At 40.3% G+C, this 13,978-nt stretch overlaps 1 protein-coding gene across 3 annotated transcripts in view; it reads right to left on the reverse strand.

The window, feature by feature from the left end:
- Positions 1-6,020, reverse strand: part of chd7 (chromodomain helicase DNA binding protein 7) — a 70,197-nt gene extending 64,177 nt beyond the window's left edge. Inside the window, exon 1 of one of the 3 annotated variants that reach the window (XM_075483710.1) lies at positions 5,640-6,020. The gene's annotated coding sequence lies outside the window, so the exon portion shown is untranslated. Of the gene's footprint in view, positions 1-4,411; positions 4,433-5,615 lie in introns of those variants that run through there. The other 2 variants (XM_075483711.1, XM_075483712.1) reach the window with 2 other exon arrangements.
- Positions 6,021-13,978: the final 7,958 nt, after the last annotated feature.

Consider the following 13,978-nt stretch of genomic DNA (forward strand, 5'->3'; position numbering starts at 1 on the left):
TTGAATGTCACCACGGTGCTAAAGACCCCCGCTAACCTTTTGGCTGGAAATGATAGGACTGGAGGGAGGGAGGGAAGGAAAGAGGCAGGCAAAGATGAAGAGAGAAAAAAAAAGAGAGAAAGGTGACAATGAAGAGAAGAAAGAAGAGGGAGGCTCATGCTTAAGCAGGGAGTGGGTGGGTGGAGGTGGAGCGATAGATGGCAAAGATGAAAGAGATAGAGGCAAACAACAGCCCCACTTCTCATCTCTGCTAACAGTGCTGCCATCCATGACACATGATGATAGGAGACAAAATGGCCACCTTAACAAACACCAGCACTCCAGCTCAGACATGGAACAGAAGACTTTAAACACTTAACTGTCTGCTGCATCACACCACATTGTACTATCTGACCAAGAGAGCTTAGTTTTTTTAAATTTGTGGTATCCACCTGCAAAATTCATCCGTCTACTTTAAATTGGTGTGTGTGTGGGGGGGGGTCTGTGTTTATTTTCAAGCTCCACCAGAAAACAACTGCAACGTGGGAAGGATTTGAGAGGAAGCAAATCCTGCAGTAAACTCAGACCCATCGCAACAATTACGGAAAACTTCTTTAAACATAAGCAGCTGTTGCTTGATAAGGGGGCAGCAGTAAAAAAAAAAAAAAAACTTGTTGAATTTTCTTTTTCTGGTAAACTCAACTTGCAGTTCAAGAGTGATCACAGGCTTGCTTGACGGCTGTGAACTGATTCCAAAGTGCTTTTACAGCCTGATGGCAAAGGAATCAGTCACAGAGAAAGCATCAACTTTTTGCAGATAATTATAAGTCACTAGGCCCAGAGCACAAACTGCTGCTGATGGAGCTTCTGTAAGTCAAAAAATTAAGAATCAAGAAAAGTGCAATCAGGGATTTACAAAAGACACGCTGAAGTGTAAAAGTGCAGCATAAAAACAGGCCACAACTTATTTTGACCGATTTCAATTGTTGATGGGACAAACTGCATGTAATTTTTTCAACCCAACAGCAGAGAACATTAAACCTCTGCTTTAGTCACGTAACTACTCTTATCCAGTGGGCTCACTGGAACATGCAGACACAATAAAATGGTTTTTAGAACACACAGTCACAGGACAAAATAAGAAAAAAAAAAACTATCACTTAAATGGAAAGCATGCCATTTATTTTTTCTGCCAAGGTCAACATGCTCTTTGTGCATTTCCCAATATATTTTAAGTTGAATCCTTTTTTTAATTTTTGTTCTTTTCAAATGTCACAGTAAGTCCTGTTTTCAATGCAAACACAAAATCGAGGTCATCTTGGCCATCATCCCCACATCGAGTAATCTTTCCTGACAACTACAGAATAAACCACACACAGCCAACATGTTAGATACATTTAGCAGTTACTTTACTTCACACTCAAGAGGGTGTAACAGTGTATTAAAAGTGTAAACTTCCTTTCAGTCTCCAGAGAACTGTCCTCATCACAGCCCCCAACTTTTCTCCAGATTAATCCATGTTCACCTAAAACACTCTGCAGCTTTTCGCAAGTTCAGAGATAATATGAACCGATTTTAACCGAGATTAGTCGGAAACATTTTCTGTTCATTTTCTAAATCACCAACTTTAGGCATGCACACTAGAGTTCAAGGCTGTACGTGGGATGTGATTAGTAGCAGTTAAAGGAGCTAACAAACACTTAATACAGAGAAGGACTACTTGCCAAAACTAATAGTCTGATAATGTAAGCAAAGACATACCACAAAACTAGAAAGCAGTCCTCTCCTGTACACAAATCCATATCACCTTTGACCTCTCTTCATCAGCCCCTTTCCTACACTTCTAGAAGTTTCATAGCCTGGGTGCCAGCCGAATTTAGCCCCGCCCATAAAAGTTTTGGTCGGGAAGTTCGGTCTGGCTCTGCTCAGTTGGGAAATCATTATGCCCGACCAAGAATTGGTCGGACCAATCAGATTGCCAGGGCGGGCTTTATACGATGATGGACAGATGATCAACAGGGACATTATCGACTACGTCACTAAAGAGCTGAACACGGCTGCCGCTGGAGAGCTAGGGCGTGTAGATTCTGCCATCGAGTCTGTTCTACAGGATCTCCACATTGCATTCATTTTGAAAGACGAACAGAGGAACGCGATAAAGGCTTTTATCGATAGAAAAGATGTTTTTGCCGTCGTTCCTACAACAAGTGTGTGTCGCTTAAGCTACGTCACATACTACGTTGCTCTGATTGGTTATAGGTCTATCCAATTGAGCGAAGAGGCATTTTTTCTCCTGGTTCGGTTGAAACACGCCCCATACTCAAATCTCTATTGAGCGGTATCAGACTCACATTCTGACTAGAATCGTGAGTATGACGTAGTCAGGCTAGAAGTTTCATCCCATTACTCTGAACTATTCCAAGCCAGCATGAAGAGTTGGTTAAAAGGTCAAAAGAAGATGGCACTTCCAAGTGTTTTCAGATAATCAACACTGGCCACAGTTATGATTCATAGGTCAAAACAACAGGGAGTAGCTTTTTCAAAAACCTGACAAACTGAAGGACACCTGCTCAATAGTGTCTTTTTCCATTCTTCCAAAACTAAAGAACACAGCCCCACCAGACAGTGGTAAAACATTATGGTCGTGGAAACATTTAAAGGATAACTGCGGTACTTTCAACATTAAGCCTCTTTTCTGAGTCGTGGCAGCTCGTTCATGCTCGAACTATTTTCTTAGCCACCTCACAGCCGTGGATAAACTTCCGCTATCAACGTAATATCAACGAACATCCAGTCTTCAATAGAACTCAATGGGATTTACAAAATGGCAACTTTTCGCAACGAAATTTGATATGGATTACCAGTGCACACCAGTAACCACTCCGGTGAGTTGATGATTTTGAAAACGGACTTTTATGGTGCTTTTACGGACCTTTTAGGACATGCGCATGACTTGCCATTCTGAAGCAGGTTGAGAAGAATCAAAATTAGGCAAATACCGGAGACAGCAGTAAACATCAAAAAAGCAGTGAGGGGGGTTCTAAAACATTGCAGACGACTCAGAAAAGAGGCTTAATGTTGAAAATACCACAGTTCCCCTTTAATGTTGAAAATGCCGCAGTTATCCTTTAAAGCATATATTGTGCAGGCAACAGAGGAGAATGGGTGCCAGTGAATGGATATTACACTGCAAATTTAATTGCATCACACTGTGAAATCTAAATTAACTATGGTATGTTAACGCTTACATATGATCTGAGACATTCCACTACATGGTGTCCGTCAATGTATTGTTAGCATCAAAGAGGAAGGATTTCCTGAGCTAAAAAAATAAATAAATACATTTCCGAATGTGTCAAAAGTCACATATTTTTTGGAATGGACAAAATAAAGAGGAAGTTTTAGTTGCTTAAAACAAGCAACTCAAGCTCACCAACACAACTAATTCTATTTTTTTAAGCCTAGTTTAATTTATTTAAAAAAAAACTCATTCAACAAGAAAATACCACTCATCTGCTTGACTGAGCAATTTAGATGCGTATATTTGCTAAAATTTTCCACTAATAAAAGGGCATCATTTAGGGACTAACTTTTTAACTAAAGTTCCAACATGGTTCAGAACAGCTTCCTCTTTAACAAACCAAAGCAGCCTTGTGGCTGAAGGAGGAAGACTATCTCAGTTCTAACTACAAGAAAAGAAAAGAACGGGAGAGAGACCAAATAGTGCTGAACATCTGTTGTGTGCTGTGCTGTGTGTGTGTGTGTGTGTGTGGTCGGGGCCTCTTATCTCTCCCTCTGTGGCCCGCTAAACATGACTAGCTGCCATCTTGGCTCACAGACACAAGGTGGTGGGGGTAGCAGCTCCTGGCTCTCTGGCAAACTGCAGCCGGAGAAATAACAAACCAGCACAATAACACTGAAAGTCTCAGTGAATTAAATTACAACGTGAGAATAAATGCCAATGACTGCTTAGATGATAAATGCTCATTTCCCAGTGATTTTTTTTGCGCTTCCAGAGTTGCATGAGAGCGGCGGGGTGACCATTATGCAAGTTGACCGTTTACAGGACACATAATAGAGAAAGACTGCGGGATAGCGGAACAAACACACGAAATGAAGCCAAACGGCACTGAATCAAATAATGGAACTTTGTTTGTATGACATGAATATGAGCAGCTGCAACCAAGATGAAGTACAATACCATCGGCAGGTGCTTTGGGCAGCATTTTCTCCTGTCCACACCGAGTAACAAGTGTAGACGTAGTGGTTAGCAAACTTGGATCCCCGGACGCAACGCAACTACAAACAAGCTCATCACAAAACGCGGAAAATAACCAAAAATAATACTTAATGTTAGCTTTGCCCCCCCCCCCCCAAAAAAAAAACCTAGACAAAAAGTGAGACGAAAGATTAGTAAAGTTGTCTTTCTTACCAAAGAACAACAGCGCGAACGACAACCGCCTCGAGCAGGTTCGTGTTTAGCTCGAGGGGGCTAATAAGTGGTTTCGTTCGTACACAATAAGGATGAGAGCTGGCTAACAGGCTAGCTGAACTTCTGAGTCCCAGCACTGGGCCAACCTCCAGCGGCTAGCACGGCTAATTAGCCTATCAGTGGTATTTCGCACGTCGTTCCGGACTAGGGAACGGAAGACTCCTCTCGGTTTTATTTGTATAAACCAGTTTTTTCGCCACCCCAAAGCTCACCACAGACAGTATAGTCCCGATTGGACAAATTTAAAATGATTTTGTAACAAAAAACGGGTTGGAAACAACGTGAAAAACACGATTTTGTGGAATGACCGCCTGGCCTCACAGCTTCCCCCCTCCTCTCCTCCACTGCTCTGTCCCTTCCGTCCAATAAAACTAGCGACTACTACAAACACTTTACACCGTCCCATTTACCGCAAAAGCGTTTATAACGAGAGGAAATTGAATTGTTATCTAAACTTTAAAAGGGAAAATACATTTAATTCAACTCATGCCAGGCGACGTTGGCTTTATCTGCCAAGTATTCTCCGTTGGGAATCTCCCTCAGAGAGCTCCTCTCATTCAGTAGGCTAGTGACTCACCTCTACGCTCGAGCCACCTCGTGTCTCCTGGAAGCTTCAACACAATTAGCTAACAGGGCTAACACTTACTCTTTAAAACTGAATTATGCCAATATTGTATGTAACAAAATCCAATAAGTTGTGAGGGAAACAGTCAAAGAAACAGTGAAACTCTCCTTGGAATCCTGAACAAGATTCTTTCCACTTTTCAACTAACTAACTGGGACTGTTGTGCGTCTGTGTGTGTGAACGATGCAGCGGGTGGCAAAGCTAAACTTGCTATTGTTAGCATGTCGGCATGGCAGCTACATGGACCTTCAATGACTTTCTGCTTAAATGAGAAATTAAAACAGAAGCTGAATTAACCAGCAGTCCTGTAAATGATCTTTCCTAAGAGTTCGCTCTGAAGGAAAGCCCGTCGGCTTGAAAAACACAACTCACACGGCAGATTACAGTCCGATTGGGTTGAAAAGTATGGAAAACTTACTATTCACAGGGAATTTAAACGGGTTTCATCCTACACCGGTGGTTACTACGAAACATCTCACTCGTGCTGTAATGTGCTCGAAAATATGAAAATGCACTCACTGAGAGGGGCATTTGTTCGCTTACCCAACAAGCTCGGTCACTTCGGGCTTTTTATCAAATCAACTCCTCGTTATTAGGGTAGTATCTCCGCTTGCTTGAAAAAAAAAATCCACCGTGGTCCTTTCAGTTTGAAATATAAATAAACAGAGGAAAAAAGTTCAAGTTTTTTTTGTTTTTCATTAAATATTTCTCCGGCGTGTCTCGCATCCGCGACCTCGTCGACTAGTGTGCGTTGCTCTCCTCTCCTTTGTGTTAATTTCACTCAAATCGAGTTTAATCCGATCGATCCCTCGGCTGGTCGCGCTCCCGAGTCCTCCCCTCCAGACACTCGCTCACCTTCCTCGGCCAGGGGGGGCGCGCTCCCGAGGACCTCTCATACAGATAAACAGGCGGCGTGCGCGGTCACTGACCCCACCGTAACCGTATTACGCTCTCAGTGAGTGTGGAGGTTGGAAAATAAATACAAGGGCGTTTGTTTGACTGTTTTAAAATGATTATCGAAATTAAATTATCTAAATTACTGTTAATTAAACTCGCGTGATAAAACAACGGCAGCCATGAACCTGTTTGTTCACTTTTATTTTTTTATATAAAAAATACCTGTCATTTAAATCTCCCTATTTTGCGGAAGTGATTGAGGACCCCCGAGCCAATGACTATTGATCAAGGGACAAGGTCATCCATGAGATATGAGTTTATTAATGTCATGCAGTAGATAATTGTAAAAACAAAAGTCAAATCAACAATTATCTATCAGCAGTAGTGGGGTTAAACTTTTAGCATATTTCAAGCCAAACAGAACAAAAAAACGTCATCTACATGTTTGTACTCGGAATCAGAGTACAAACATGTAGATGATGTTTTTTTCATCATAGTCTCTTATTATCAGATTACGTTGTCTGCTGTGTAAAATCACCTGGGATAAGCCCTTTTCTGTCTTTATTTTGAATATCATGAAATGACAGCAATGGAAATATATCAGTACAATGGTATTCATATTGATGGATTGGTAGAGAGGTGAAAACAGAGGATTTGCTCCTTATCAGTTCTTGACACATGTATTTCCTATGGCTGGAAAACTTGGGGTAACTGTTTCCAGGTGTTGAGTACTACTGTGGACTACTGTACACAGAGCATTCAGAAAGTTGGCAGACCCTTTCACGTTTTCCACATTTTATTAAACTTATCATCAATTTTCAAACAATCCTCCGCGATGGCAAAGAAAATCAGCTGTTTGTGGTGTTGTTATGTCCATAAATAAAAGACTAAACTATTTAATTCGTATAAGTATTCCGGCCCCTCTTTAGGCTATAATTTTCTAGAGCACTTTCGGCAGCACACAGGTCAAATACAGTTTATAGTCATATTTTTTTTTTTATGTCCGGAGGGTTTGTTCATTGAACAGAATAAAGAATTTACAATTATTCAGATACATTTTTATGACACTTGCAGTTGAGCTCTGTGCACCGCCTCTTTAATAGCATCCTTATGTTTCAAACATAGCAATGGAATCATTATTCTGCGGGGAAACTGAGTAAGGGAAGATAAAAGCCAAAAAATAAGGAGCAATCCCAAGTGAAACATTTTTTTAAAGAGAATCTCAAGCTGGGGCAAAGCTTTACATTTCAACAAGATGATGACCCAAAGCACTCGAAGCACCAGAACTAACAGGAGTGGCTTTGGGAAAATTGTGTGAAAGTCCTTGAATGATGCGTTAAGAGTCGTTGAGTTACCTGAAAATGGCTGCGCAACGATTTTGTCTAAAAGAGCAGGATAAATTTCCAAAACAAAGCGTGCCAAGCTTGCAGGATCATTCCCTGGAGACTTGAGGCTACATTTTCAAAGGTGCATGAGTAATGGCGTACAGACTGATGAGAAAATAAGTCAATATAATATGGACTCATTTCAAAATGAGTCTGAAACACAAGATTTGTGGAAAACCCGAATACACTATGTGTAAAAATGTTAAGAGGCCTTCGCTATCTCCAGAGGGAGACAACGAAGTTTGAAAAGCAAAAGGTTGAGGGGTGTGGAGCCAGAATGAAATGAGCTTGCCAGAGGTCTGTGGCCAACCGTTCATATCTTACTAAACCTCTAAGATACATGACCCAAATCAACTCGTCAGTCAAGCTGAGTTGCATTGTGGCTAACGTTGCTTTATTTCTTGCGTGGAGCAAGAATGTGTCGATCAAAAAAAAGGAAATCTGCTTCTGTTGAGTCATTTGTGTTCACTTTTTCTTATTTTCTTTCTATTTTGGTCCCTTATAGGAATGCAAAGTTAAATTGGTGAAGTAATCCCAGATAGTATCAAGGAGTCTTATTCGCATGGCATTTCAATTAAACAATATTTTTGTCATGTTTACATCGTGACTGTGATTGCAGAGTCATAAACATGTTGATGATTAAACTCTCATGGTTTTCCACATTGTACTGGCTGCCTTGTATTTGGAAAAAGCTTTAAAAAAAATATCACTTTGGACCCATTTGTGTGTTCAAACCAGAAGGCAGCATGGGCTCATCTGTCCTCTGGGATACAATATGGCTTATATGGCTGTCTTTCACATGGCCATATTGTCCATGCTTTGCTCTCGTGTTGGTCAAAACCATAGAGGAGTCTATAAAGAACACTAAATCAGACCTGCTTGTCTTACTCAGGACACTGAGAGGCATTTTAGATGTGGCCTCAGTTGTCATAAACCAAGTTTTTGCTCCCACTTTTCATTTTTTAGACTCAACCCAATTGTTTTATGTCACTTTTCTTTGTTGGGTTTTTGTACCGGAAAGAGAAGTCTTTTTACGATTGTCAGTAGACTCGCCCGGGGCTTTGGTTAAACTGGAATATGATCTTATGCCTCAGATCATCACGTCATACTGTGTGTTTAACAAAAAAAACCCCCAAAAAACAGGGATTTTGCTGTGATAACAGCATTAGTTATGAAGAGCAACTGGAACATCTTATAGTTTCCCTGATTTTTTTTATATTGGCGAGGCACCGTGGTAAATTGAATGAGCATGATAAAGAAATATATGTACTTAAGCTCACTGAATGAAGCATAGCAGATACCACCTTGGTTAAATTACATGGTGATTTTTCTTATCGCTTTTGACTGGTCTAAAGTGATGAAATGATGATGCATGTTGTTGAATATGAGGGACCTGCAGTAATGCGGATGTCGTCGACACAATCTGTAATTTGCTTATCATAACAATCGGGCTTCAGGGGAGAAACACACACACACACACACACACACACACACACACACACTTTCTCTCCCTCATGGAGACGTACTCTCTGTCCTAACTCTCAGATCTCTTTGTCTGCTCGCTGACTTCCTCCTTTTGGTAAAGTGCAACACATTTCACAAGAGCCCTCTAACATGATTACATGGTTTATAGACTACAGAATTAAAATAGAAGCTTAGTAGAAAAAGACTTGTGCCTTCACTGTGCACATATCGGCTCTGTCTTGGCTAATTTCCAGATATATTTGAACAAGACTTTTAGGAAGAGCCGGGTTTTGGGTCATTCTTGTATGTTTTGAGTCAGCTAATTCATCACTGTGAGCATGTCCACTTTTATGAATGGACATGTACATGCGATTGGTACGATTGTGAGGTTTAAAATCCTACAGTGAAAAGTCGAGGCTGAGTTTACAGTTACCTTCATCTGCCCGATTGTATATATTCTGACATTCTGTGCATCGTTGCCTTGTTTGCTTGCAAGATGAAGAGTGTTTTCTGTTTGTTTAACAGATGTAGTATATTATCGCAGTTTTGCAGGACTCTGAGATGTATTTTTCAACTTTCCAGTGAATATCATTGCCATGCAACCCTCCTCTGTTTACTTGTGTTAACCGATATGGACCTCATACCAATCAGCTCTACTAAAATATTTCCAGGAAATTGTCGCACAGCAAATAGCCTGATAACAAGTGTGCATCGCTCCTCATCAAACATTTGGCCGGTCCTGTTGACTTGGTTATATTTGCTTCTTGTACTCAACGACGGAGCTCTTTATCTTTTTGAGTACGTCCTTTCCGCTCTTCTCCTCCACCACAGGTCAAAGGTGACATTACATACAAAACATGTCATTTGAATTTTACATTGCGTTTGTAAAATATCCAACAGTCTGAACGGCAGTGTACTGCATGATGATAATAATGCAAATAACTCCCGAAAAAGTTTGGACACCATGTGAAACGTAAATAAAAAAACAACCAGATGAGTTGCAAACATTTTGCGCACAAAGTTTCACATAGTACAACTGAGAAACTTAATTATTTCTTATCTTAATGTTTCAGAACGGTCCTGGTATTCCTTTGCCGTAGCATTTGTTTTAATGTTGCACCAAATGTTTCTAGTGGGTGGACTTTTTTTTTAATGTAGAGCCAGAACGTGGCTTGGTGTTGCCTCCTCTGGGAAATCTCACATTTCACTCAGTTTTGCCTGTAACTATGTCTCATTGTCAACACAACAGCACAACTTCACTGTTTGGGTGAGTTAGGTGAGGTTTCTAAAACTGTCTGCAAGGGTCAGGAAAAGTTTCAAAACTCCCTGACCTCACAAAGTGTGATGAGGTAGTGGTGACAGCAGGCTCTGCTGGGAGAGAAAAGTGAGGATTACATGTATCAATTCATGGGTGATAACGACTCAAACGACACGCATGTTGGTCAGGGGGTTCAGTAACACGTAACAACCCTCTCTGCTCATAAGCTGATACTCCCCACCATCTAGTTTAGAACTGAAGAAGGGCAGAAAGGCAGAAAGGCATTGGGCTTACACATCAACATCGCTTCCAGAAACATAAAATGGCAACGCTTTACTCTGTAAACTAGTGACTTCCACTGCACTGTGATTTTCTTGTCTGCTTTTTGAGAGTCTCGAAGATGATGCCCACTCAGCAGGCCACTTATTTTTGGCCTTGTTCCCTGCATTGAGGAATTTGTTCAGCTCAAGCTTTTGATAACATAATGTCTGGTAGATTATCAAATTTTGTGTTTACCATAAACATTTGAAGCTGAGGATCATTATGTTTACTTTGTGAACCCATTTTTAGATGAAGTGATTGCTTGGGAAAGATTCAGCCTTGCTGGGATGCTCTTTTTTCCATCACTAACAGTCTCTTGTTGTCAACTTTTCTGCATATCATTTAGATTGAGCAGCTTATCTTCAAATATTACTTAAAGGTCTACATTTCTATTTGTGCTACTGTATGTCGTTTTCACACTACTTTTGAATATAAACAGGCTTTGGATGATTTGCAAATCATCGCTGTGCAATTATCATTGTTGTCATGTTGCATTTACTTCTTCTTTTCATCATGATTCAGTTCTCTAAAACACCTTAAGTGCCTTTACCATGAAACATAATTGTGTAAAAAGCCTCCAGAGGGTAGTCTGGTAATGACTGAAGATGATAATATATGCTGCTGAATGGCATTCTGATGAATGGATAAAGTGCTGAGTTTTAACTGTAGATGATGTCCAAGTTACAATGTGATGGTCAAAGCCACACAACTGCAACATGCAAACCTCTGTGTTTAGTGGCAGAATTCATGTCTGTCCAAGGCTCTTTATTACTTGATGAATGATGTTTTTTACGATGGAGATAAACACTTATAAGAAAAGAAAACTCCCCAGCAATGTAAATAGGTCTGTGAAGAAGGCAGCAAAGCACAGATTGGTATTATTTTAAAAAGCAAAAGCAGCCTTAAAAACATGTCTGAATTGATGCGTTAAAGGGTGAATAAATAGACGAGTGGGATGAAAACAGTGCAATGTAGCTCCTTAGGATGTTGTGGATGAAAAATGGCTGTAAGATAAGTTTCTTTTTATTTCTTATTTCCTCACTTTGCTCCATTTAATACATGAACAATTGCATTTAGAGATGAATTATGTATCATTGTGTCGCTGAGGGAGTTTGTTTTTTTTTCCATCTCCCAGATGGAGGAATAAGTTAGTTGCACAGAAACAAAATTGTTCGACAGTTTTAATGGTAAGCCCCTCCCCCTCCCCCTCCCATTTCAAAAACCTTCCTTGCAAGCCTTTCATCCCACTTGACATTTGATCATCTCAGCAGTTTAAGCTGTGGGGTGCCCTGCAAAGCCAAAACAAAGTAATTACACATTTTCTCAAAATTCACAACATTGATGTGACATTAATCATTCTTTTTTGTTTTTTAATACAGTATTCGAATGAAAAGCAACATGACATTTTCACAGGAACAAGAAAAATAACTGCACGGTAGCAAGTTAAGCCTAGTTGGTAACTTAGACACCGCCCCTCCCTTTTATTTTTTTGCAGTGTCATGTAACTGAAAACTCAGTTTATGTCAGTTAATGTGCAGAGCAAACTTCATATGAAATCAGCTAAATGTTAAATGTGTTACCAGTTTGTGGTTCTGCTAAAACCTGCCTGGCCTTGTTTAACACGGTAACATTAGCGGCTTTTCCTGTGGACTGACCACAGTGGGATTCAGATGAATTGTTCAGTTTAAACGCCTTTAAACTAAACACTCAAATATTTGCTGTTCAGTTTTAGCTTTTCAAACCAATTTACAACACAACGAGAACTCAAGTATTTGTGCCTACTGCCTGAGGCTGCTCCCTATATCTAATTGTCAGTGACAGACAATAATATTCACCCTTATAAGACATCAGATTAAAGTTTTACACGTTACACAGTCGAGATTCAAGCATTTAGACTTAAATCTTGAGCAGTTACATATTCTTTACTGTGTAAAGCAGCAATATATAAGGACAGACGAAACAAACCTAAATGGATCATAGCTGCTCACATTAAGCCATCCTCTCTGTGGAACTCCAGTGTAACATGGGAAATTTGTATAGCTAATCTCTTGGCTGTTTAAAAGGAATATGTTAAATGCTGTGCTCTTAAATGTTATGAATGGCAAGTACATCATCTCTTTAATATGCTACTTAAAACATACCGTAACTCTGGAGATATTGCCAGTGCTTTTTTTTTTTTACCTCTTCATCAGTGCTGAAATGAGGTTAGCTGTATTACACCCAGCTAGGTGGGAACAAATTCTTATTTGGACAGTCTCTACAACTTGTAGACCAGACTTGATTTATGTAAGATTTTACCTCGGAGGCAGACACATTGTACAAGGTGCTCATCTTTCCAGAAGGATTCCAGGTTTGGAGAACCCGTGCCGACGAATGATGGAAATACATGGTTAAGATTGCTTTTGATGCAATGATGGTTTTTTTTTTCTTATAGTGTTGAAGTTTCTTCTTCTTCAAAAAAAGAGAAAAACCCACCCAGGCAGATGTCACATTTCCTTTCTATGATGCAATATCACACACAGTTGCAAATATCTGAAAAGGCCCAGTGAAGCTAGCTTTACACTTCTTATTGTAGGGTGATTAAAATACACTGTTGGGACTTTAAAGGTTCAATTCTCCGTATCTCAAAAGGAAACACCTTAACCAGAACGGCTGTAGAAATGTTGCGCTGTGCGTTCTCCACAGTAATGGTGAAACAGTCTCTTGAAATCCACGATAGTACCGACTTGAGTCAGATTTCACAATTCCACTGTGTGGGCCATTCTCACAGCACACATTTCAACATTACATACCAGCAAAAGCACAGGTGTAATTAACAGTATTAATAAGGGCTGACCTCCCTTCAGTTTTGTGTGCCGCCTCACTGTCATGACTTAAAAGGAACACTTAAAAGGTCCAGCGATGCCATTAATAGTATTAATTACACCTGTGCCTTTCCTGCTGCGACGGGTGAAAAAGGTCCGTGGGTTGTTAATGATGGCTGAATTCTGTTCAAGGGCTCCTGTAAATCATGACAGTGGGCAAGAATGAGCAACGAATGAAGCCCCGCCACTGTGGGGGCTAAGTGGAATTAATCCAGTAATCATTTCATCGTTTATTTATTCTAGTGCTTTTCATTTTCAATCTGACAAAAGGCCAATTAGGTTGGAGGTAGAAACCTAAGAGACACAATTCCAAATCTGGACTGTAAGGGGAAAATTAAACCACATTATAGACAAAATACCGGAGGCTCTTTAGGATACTATTTAGTATTGTAGCCTTTCCAACAAATTGTTTGTGTTTAAAGAGCTTTTTAAGCTTGGCCAGTGGCACAAACAACACAGCAGAATTTTGCCTTCATTGTTCCCTGATGATACCTGAACTCCAGCTGCCAGCAACTACATAGAGATACTTATCCACCTCAGGACGGCTTCTGATGACTTTGCCAATACTTGGTTTCTTCATTTCACTCCACCATCGACTCAGAAGTGTACCGCAGCCTCCCACGACCTGTTCCAGCCTCAGTACCTGAAGTATGGGCAAGCGGTCCAACTACTCACCTGTAAGGCACATTCAGC

The sequence above is a fragment of the Odontesthes bonariensis genome, chromosome 14 (assembly GCF_027942865.1).
Source record: "Odontesthes bonariensis isolate fOdoBon6 chromosome 14, fOdoBon6.hap1, whole genome shotgun sequence".
Lineage (NCBI taxonomy): Eukaryota > Metazoa > Chordata > Actinopteri > Atheriniformes > Atherinopsidae > Odontesthes > Odontesthes bonariensis.